The sequence below is a fragment of the Phodopus roborovskii genome, unplaced genomic scaffold (assembly GCF_943737965.1).
Source record: "Phodopus roborovskii unplaced genomic scaffold, PHOROB, whole genome shotgun sequence".
NCBI lineage: Eukaryota > Metazoa > Chordata > Mammalia > Rodentia > Cricetidae > Phodopus > Phodopus roborovskii.
In genome coordinates, this window is record NW_026126060.1 from 166,316 (window position 1) to 176,277 (window position 9,962).

Below are 9,962 nucleotides of genomic sequence, written 5' to 3' on the forward strand. Positions count from 1 at the left end.
ATATTATCCTTTACAGGTTATTTCTGCAGATTTTTATTAAAAAGTAACATTTCTGTGACATACAAGTTCCAGCACATTATAGTTTTGTGGTAATTTCTCATTTCATCTAAAATTAATTCCTTCTTTTTATCTACTGTAATTACAATGATCTTTTTCAGCTGTCCTTTGCATACATTTCATTCTAACCATTTGTTCTTTCAAACCATTCTTCATTAATTCTTGGTTTAATTTTTACAAAGTAATGAAAAATATTCTCTTCAGTTGTGTTAAAGTTTAATATTTTAGTCATGGCCCACCCTAGAATTAGATTATGAATAACTTTGTTTTCTTTTTCATTGTGAAGTGAGAACTTCCTCAAAATTGAAGTTTGTATTGCTCATCTTCATGTGAAATGGGTCTGAATGATATCTGAGACTACCATGGTAAGCCCCTTTCCATATTGTTCCTATTTGGGTCCTGTAGAGTATTTACTGTTTTCTTTGCAATATTTATTTTACATATGTTTTCTGGTATGAAAAGTATATAATGAGTTGCATGTAGTGGCAATGAATTTGTTTTTAATATAGGTTTTTAAAAATAAAATCTCATTTAGCTGTCACTACTTTGAAAGCATTAACTTCATCATGATAGTCAGTTTATCTTTTATGTCCTGATATCTATTCTCCTTTCTATTTTGATTTTTAAAAATTCTTATTCTTGGATAATACTTTCATATTTTGAAATCGATTCCTTTATTCATACTGTAAGTATATTGAGTGGTGTGCAAGCATTAACACTATAAATTCAATCAATCCCCTGTCATACTGGTATATTGGTCACACACTCTGTATTTAATATCCATCTTAAATATGTCTGATCATTACATCCTTCCAGGTTTATATTTTCTTTATTATCCTGTTTCAATGGAAAACATAAATCTGGAAATTTCTATTGTTTCTGCTCCAGGTGTCTGTCTTGAGTTCCTTACATGAATTCCCTAAGTGACTATTACCTGAAAGAGGAATCTGACAGAAACCCTTCTGTTGTCCACTGAACTTTTGGTCATGGCATTTACAACAGCAACAGAAAATCACACTAGAATAAAATTCAAGTGTAATTTCTTTTGTTGAGAGACTATTACAAATAAGCTGCCATGAACACAGTTTAACAAGTATCCTTCTCTTATGTTTGAGCATCCATTGTGTATACACCAAAGAGTGGTGCAACTGTGTCTTGAGGTAGATAGATTCCTAATTTTTTGAAAATCTGCCATATTGATTTCCAAAGTTGCTGTAAAAGTTTGCATTCCTACAGGCACTGCAGGAATGGTTCCCTTGCTCCACATCGTTTTCAGCATAAGCTGTCATTTGTGTTTTTGATCATACCCATTCTAGCATGAGTAGGATGGAGTCTCAGAGTCATTTTGATTTGCATTTCCCTGATGGCTAAGGATGTTGAAAATTTCTTTAAGTATATCTCAGTAATTTGAGATTCTTGTGTTGAAAATTCTCTGTTTAGTTCTGTATCCTATTGTTAGTTGGATTGTTTGGTTTCTTGCTGTCTAGTTTCTTGAGTCTTTTATATATTTTGGTTTCTTGCTGTCTAGTTTCTTGAGTCTTTTATATATTTTGGAGATCTGTATTCTGAGGTCTTGGTTGTGATTTTTCCCCTGCTATAGGCAGCCATTTTATCCTATTGACAGTGTCCTTTGACTTACAGATATTTTTCAGTTTCAGGAGGTCACATTTATCAGTTGTCTGCCTCAGTGTATGTGCTACTGGTGCTATATTCAAAAAATTTTCTCCTGTGCCAACACATTCAAGACTCTTTCCTCCTTTATCTTCTGTTAGGTTCAGTGTAACTGGATGTATGGTGAGGTGTTTTAATCCATTTGGACTTGAGTTTTGTGCAGGGTGCTAGATATGGGACTATTTGTATTACTCTACATGTTGACTTCCAGTTATGCCAGCACCATTTGTTGAAGATGCTTTTTTTTCAGTTGTGTATTTTCTGCTTTTTTTGTCAAAACTGAAGTATTCATAGATATGTGGACTTATGTAAGGAACTTCGGTTTGAATCTTTTGATCACACTGTCTTGCTTTTTGCCAATAACATGTGTTTTATTATTATTATTATTATTAAATCATTATTTCTCTCTAGTAAAACTGAAATAAGAGGTGGGGATGCTTGTAGAAATTGTTTTATTATACAGAATTGTTTTAGATATCCTGGGTTTTGTATTTTTCCTGTATGAAACTTAATATTGTTCTTCAAAGTTCTATAAATAATTGTAATTTTGATGTGGATTGCAATGAGTCTGTTGATTTCTTTTGGTAATATGAACATTTTCCTATGTTAAGACTGCTGATCCATGAGCATTGGAGACCATTCTATCTTCTGATGTCTTCTCTAAATTCTTCAAGGAATTGAACTGGTCTCATAGGCCTTTCACATGTTGGTTACAATTATATCAAGCTATGTTATGTTATTTGTGGCTATCATGAAGGGTGTTGTTGCCATGATTTCTTTTTATCCTGTTAATCATTTATATAGTAGAGTTTAATTGTTGAGTTTATCTAGTCATGAACCAATTCATTAAAGTATTTAGCAGCTGTAGGTGTTTTCTGGTATAATTTTTGGGGTAGCTTATATATACTATCATAACATCAGCAAATAATGATAGTTTGACTTCTTGATTTCTGATTTGTATCTTGTTGATATCTTTTGTCTCATTCTGCTAGCTAGAACTTCAAGTACTACATTGAGTAGATATAGAGCAGGTGGGCAGCCTTGTCTTATTCCTAATTTTACTGGAATTGTTTTGTGTCTCTCTCCAATTAATTTGATGTTAACTATCAGCTTGCTGTATATTGCTTTTATTATGTCTAAGTATATCCCTTGTGTCTTTGATATCTCCCAGACTTTTTTCATAAAATTGTGTTGGATTTTATAAAAAGGCTTTTTCTGTATATAATGAGATGATCATATCATTTTATTTCTCTCAGTTTGTTTACATGGCGGATTTTGCATATGTTGAATCATTCTTGCATCTCTGAGATGAAGCCCATTAATTATTGTAGATGAGCTCTTGATGTGGTCTTTGATTCAGTTTTTGAGTACTTTAATCAGTATTTTTGCATCATTGTACATGGGAGAAATTGGTTTGTAATTCTCTGTTTTTTGTGTGTCTTTATTTGGCTTTGATTTCATGGTGGTTGAGGCCTTATAAGAAAATTTGGCAATGTTCCCTTTGTTTATATTTTTGGAACTACTTGAAGAGTATTGGTATTACCTCTTTTCTAAAGGTCTGCAGTAAGATTCTGCACTGAAACTAACTGGACCTGAACTTTTTTTTTGGGGGGGTGGATTTTAATGACTGCTTCAATCTGGGTGTGGGGAGGTTATAGATCTGTTTAAACTGTTCATCGGACCTTGATTTAACTTTGGTGTGTGTTGCCTATTAAGAAAATTGTACATTTTTAAAAATGAATTTTGCATTTTTGTGGAGTATAGGATTTTAAAGCACTTTCTAATGATTCTTTGAATTTCCCTGGTGCCTGTAGTTATAACCTCATTTTCCTTTCTCATTTTATTAATTTGGACATTCTCTCTGTGTCTTCTAGTTTGTTTGGATATGGCTTTGCCTCTTTTGTTAATTTTCTAAAACAAATCAAATCTTAATTTCACTGATTTTTGTATGCTTCTCTTTGTTTCTATTTTATTGAATTCTGACCTGAGTTTGGTTATTTCCTACTTTTTAGACCTCTAGGTTGTTCTTCCTTCTTTTTGTTCTTGAGTCTTCAGGTGTGCTGTTAAGTCACATTTAAGAGAATCCTCTAATTTCTTTATACTGATTATTTGTTCCTGTTATTATTATTATTTTGTTGTTGATTGTAATGGTGGTGGGGTGTGTGTGCCTGTGAGTTTGTATGCATGCCCACATGTATGTTTTCGTTTTTTGGATTTTGCTGGTATGGTATGTGATTGTCTATTGAGTGTTATTGTTTTTTGGGTGTAGTTAACTTCCTTGGGTTGGAGTTTTCCTTGTAGTACGTTCTATAACGTTCAATTTGTGGCCAGATATTATTCATATTTGACTATGTCATGAAATATTTTCTTTTCTCCATCTATTATAATTGAAAGTCTTACTAGGTCTATTAGTCGGAGCTGGCATCTGTTGTCTTGCTTTTAGAGTCTCCATTGAGAAAACAGGTACAATATTTATAGGTCAGCTTTTATATATTATTTGGCCTTTTTCTCTTACAGCTTTTAATAGTCTTTCTTCTGTATCTTTAGTGTTTTATTTATTATGTGACATGGGACTTTTCCTTCTGATCCAGTCTACTTGGTGTTTGTAAGTGTCTTGTACCTTTGTAGACATGTTCTTCTTCCTTATGTAATGGGAATTTTCTCCCATGGTTTTGTTAAAAATATTTTCTCAGTTTTTTAGCTGGACTTAATCCTTTCCTTTTCCTATTATTCATAGGTTAGAACTTTCCTTGGCATCCCAAATTTCCTGGATGTTTTTTGTTAGGAACTTTTTAATTTAACATTTTCTTTGACCCATCACTTTTTTCTATCATATCTTCAATGCTTGAGATCCTTTCTTCCATGTCTTGCATTCTGATGGTGATGCTTATATCTATAGTTATGTTCATTTACCATCCACTCCTTTGAGTGGGTAGGGCCTTCCTTGGGGAATCTAAAGTCTTGCATACAAGGTTGAGACAGGACCAAGTCCATCCTAGAGAGTTTTTCATTTCCTCTTTAAGGACATATTTCTGTGTCTATTCTTGACTTCCACACATGTTCCATGTTCATACATGTACTATCATATCCTGATTCTTCTTCTTCCATTCTGTATGTAACCATTTTTCAAGGTAGCCAAGTAGTATTCACTTATGATATCACAACATGCATAATTACTAATTACTCTAATATCATACTGCTACTATGATTTTAGTATTCTGTTAATATGAATGGAATTAATATAGATATTTATTCTGTCCATAAGTACATTATGAATTTGTATTTATAGACTGCTATTCAATTTTCATCTAATCTTTGTATAGACTGTATCCTATATAAAAAGATCTACAATCTCCACTATAAGATTGTTCCAAATTTGTTTGGGAGTCAGTGATAAGTCTACAAAAATTTATGTGAATTTTCTTGTGCTACAGAATTTAAAGTATATTAGGGAAATATTTAGGAAAGTTTGAACAACTATCTGACATAAATTTTCAAGTTAATATAAGCAATACAAATGTGTTCAGGATTGATTCAGAATGGAAATTGAAAATATAATACACTTTTGAAAATACTGCTGAACAAAAAGACAATATACATAATTTACCACAAAGATGGGTAAAATAGTTGATGGTCACAGAAGACTGCAAAAATACTTCATTCTCTATTATAATAATGATGACAAAAAAGAACATACTAATATGGAAAATATATAGTCCTCCAGCAGTGAACACTAAAACATTACAAAAAAGGCTATTGCACTTATAACATGTATTTTTGAACTCATGTAAACAGATAATTAGAGAAAACTTGAAATTGTATGATAATTTACTAATTTTTAGGAAAGACATTTGCACACACGTACACAAGAATGTAATTATCAACAAAATAATGATAGTAAAATTTAAGACAGTATGCAGGACACTGTCTTTTTATATGGAAGTATTTACCATGCTAAATAATCAGCAAACATACCAAACATATGTTCAATTCTCAATAGGGATATTACATGTCAGATTACACTTTCTAGGAGATGTGGTGTTTACATATCCTTTGTTAGTCCAAAGTACATAAAAAAGTACAATTGCATCCTTCAAAGTCCATGTGTTAAATAAAAATAAATTGTTGAATATTGTGATGAACTTGATACAAAATAGGCCCTTAATTACATAATTTATATAACTTCTACCATGAAATTTAATGTACATTATTTTCTACACTGTATAATATTGTAACATTTTATTCTGTGAGAATCCTTGGAATCTGAAAGTGAAACTTACCTTCCTTCAGAGCACTTTTTACATTATTATGGAAGTAAAATAATGTGTAAATGTCTTAATATCTAAACTTCTTCTGTATTCTGAAGTTTGATTGAGAGATGTCTTCTTATTTACTCTATAAACCCTTGTAACAAAGGCATTACAGTTTCTATTTCAGTTCGGTATTCAGTTTGGTATTAATTAATGGATAATTAATTTTATTTTTCAGAATGGTAATGCATATTGAGATAAATCAGCAGTTCTCTGAAGTTTCCCTGTTTAATAATTTTAGAGCCACTTGAATTAGTCCTGTTTTCTCAGATTTATCATCAAACACACATTGCCAACGAGACCAAGGGAAAGGACAAAGTGTAACATATTAAGCATCTTTAAGCACAGCTATTTCCAGCAGTTTGTCACACTTACCTCTTCTGTCTAAGCCTCTACTAACATTGCCTATGACAATATTTAAAGATGAGTACATTTGAAGTAGGTCCTGAACCAGAAACAGTTGAAATTGTGAGCTCTGTCTTACTGAGGACACAGACAGGAACCTCATTCTTTGCATTCAGAATGAAGCTGATGTAATGGAAAACCCTACTGAACCTCTAAATAAGAAGCCTTGTTTGTCCTCAGAGAGTGATGAGACTTATTACATGTCACCTGCTGCATTCCCACTGCCAGAAATGGATCAGAGCTTTGATTTGGTCACAACCATAGCCACAGAGGTGGAAGATGAAGAGATTACTGAGGGAACTATGATGCAGTTCCAGATTTTACAGAATTATAAACCAGATAAAGAATTTCCCTTGGATAATGAGGAAAAGTCAATCATTAGCCAAATATGGTTCATAGGTAAAAAAGATAAAGATAATCTAAGCAAACAAGATCATAAAAGGAAGCAGGGGATGTGGTCCAAGGAAGAAACAGATATATTGATGAGCAACATTGAACGATAAATTCAGGAACATGGAGTACTGAATGCAGCAGAAATCATTTTTAAGATGTCAAAAAGTAAACGCAAAGATTTCTACAGGTCTATATCATCGGGTCTGAATCGGCCTTTGTTTTCAATGTATAGAAGAGTGGTCAGAATGTATAATGACAGAAACCATGTGGGAAAGTACACACCTGAAGAAACTGAGAAGCTCAAGGATTTCTGGCAGCAGCACGACAATGACTGAGTAAAAATAGGTACCGTTATTGGAAGAAGTCAGTCTTCTTTCTGTTAAAGACTGGTGCCGACTGATGAAAGGTCCTTGCAAGGTAGGGAAATGGAAAGAAGAAGAAGGAGGAGGAGGACAAGAACAGATTCTTGCAGATGTGGCTTATGAACTGATATGCACTGAGATGGGTGAGAAATTCACACAGGGTGTGTGTTGGACAGCTGTGGCGGTACGAATAGGTACTAACTCAGCAAACAGTGTCGTACTAAATGGCTCAACTACCTGAACTAGAAACAGACTGGAGGCATTGCATGGACCAGGAAAGATGAAGTCACTCTCATCCACAGTTTAGCAGAGCTTGATGTATCTGATGATAATGAAATTCACTCATTATCAAAAGGATGGGAAAGTGTTCGTCACCACAATGGCTGAGAAGTAAATGGTAGACCATCAAAAGGCAAATTACAAACCATAAGGACTTTGTATTCCCAGTCCTAGTACAATATCTTCGACATGTATATGAGAGCCAAAATGCAAGCCTCATGTTTTGGGAGAATAAGTCAGAATCTGAAGCGTCAGAGAGCATCCATGATATCAGTGTTCAATAAGTCCCCTTTATAGACACCAGTAAAGGAAATAATAGTACATCCATCTGTGCAGTCCCGTGACAGGATTGCAAATTACACTCAAGCTCATTCCTGGCTCCACAACAGATTAAGATGCAACTATTGTTAATGCTGAAACAATAACCCTGCCCAGTGAACCACAATAGATATTTGAGATTCTTCCTTCTTTCCATTTATTTTCTATTCCTTCACCTTGTACCCTTAACTCTGACCACTAGTCCCACAGTGAGCCTAACAGCTTCTGCACCTACTTCTAACCTGTTACGTTTCATCTTTTATCTCCAGAATATCTATTGAACACTATAATAAATGACATTTGGACTATCATACCCCAAGAATCATCACAAAATCCGTTGCAAAAAAACAAAATAAACAAACAAACAAAAAAGAAAAAAAGAAACCCTGTTTTTTCCACTTCCCAAGTAGAATTCGCAGTCAATAGTAACATCAATTTTTCTGATTTTCCATGGTCTTGCATATTCATTAAAATCAAAAAATTCTTCATATAAGATGGCTGTGTAGCCATCATTTAATTATGCCCTTGTTTCAAAATCTAGACACCCAAACAGCAGAGAGCTAATAGACTGTGCTGTGATTACAGCAGAAGAAAAATTCTGTGACACCAACCATAATAATAAGAAATTTACTCTGATTTAACCAGTGCTTGAGTTACTGAGGATTGAGTCACTTGCCATAGTGATGACAAAACTATGTTTTGTGCCCTTTCACTACATGAATTTATCAATCAATGCATGGTGTTTTACAGGCACTGAACATGTCTTGCCTTTCACAACACTAACAAATCTAATAATCCAGAAATATCAATGATCACATACCATTGTATCTTTTTTGAATATCCCTATTTCTGTAGAATTAAAGGATATTGGATTTGATAAAATATTACTATCTTGTTGTCAGAAACAGGAAAAGTGCCCAAAAAGTGTGATGGCATCTGAAAAGAAACAAGAGCAATGCCCAGGAGAGCTTACCTTATAATTTGCTGATTCACATAGTAACACTAATGCCAATGAAGTGTTATGATATCTGCAAAGGAATGTGATCAATACCAACTAGATCTTTCTTTCTAATCTCCTGAACCATAGAGCTACAGTGGGTTACCTTGAACATTAATACTAAGACTTCTTTTTTACTATTTTCAATACATCTGAGATACAGTGTGTGAGCAGACAGTGAGAAATTTAATTATAGATATCCCTGTGTTAAATGATATCATGGGGTATTTATTTTGCCCCTCAGCTTCTTGAAATGTTTCAGATAACCAATGATTAACTGTATTAATATTCATGTCTATAGTTCAAGCATGGTACTCAACAAAATCTCCATGAGGGTTGAGGGCTGCTTACATTTCAAACTAGTCCTAACAATATAGTCCAGGGCCTATTGTTTAGAAATAGAGACTTTGAAGGTAACTTTTTGTTAATTGTTTCTGGTTATCCCATTGTTGGCTGCTGGAGCTTATTTAGGCAGTAGAAAGTGAGTAAAGAAAATTCACTACAATTTTGCTGTTCTTAAAGGGAATAGGAATTAGTAACCAAACCCATTAATAGTGAAAAAGTTTCCACAATCTTATTGCCAGGTTTTTCGTTTACAATTAGCACACTGAAGTGATGCTAAATGGGGATAAATGTGCTTAACAAACTGGGCATTTTATTACATGTTATACTATATCAAATACACAAAAATCAGAGAAAGAGTTTTTATTGCACCATTACCAGGCAATGTACTACATGAATGGCAGTTTAAAGATGTTTATTTATGTAACAAAAGAAACAGGTCAATAAACATTCCTATTGGTTATGCCTAAACTGGCTTCTAAATTCTAATGGAAGGGATTGATATAAATACTCACCAAAAGTATAGTTATATAATTGATTGTAATGATATAATTACAAGCATATTTATTTCACATTATCAAAACACAGTAAGAGATATGGAATCACTAGGGAACACCTTTCATGTGTTCAGTTTAAGAATAAATCTGTCTTACAATGTAAAAGTTTAAGATACTTTTTTGTGTATTTGCTAAAAATTTCTTTCTGCATGAAGTGATATTTAGAACCATCATGTTGATTTCTGTAGAGAAATTCAAACATGGAGGTATTTCACAAACTTAAAAGTCTAAGCTCTATTATGCCACATAAATACCTATACCTCTGTGAGTC

At 33.3% G+C, this 9,962-nt stretch overlaps 1 pseudogene; it reads left to right on the plus strand.

The window, feature by feature from the left end:
- The first annotated feature begins 401 nt into the window (after positions 1-401).
- LOC127218359 (cyclin-D-binding Myb-like transcription factor 1) lies at positions 402-7,925 on the plus strand (annotated as a pseudogene).
- The last annotated feature ends 2,037 nt before the right edge of the window (positions 7,926-9,962 follow it).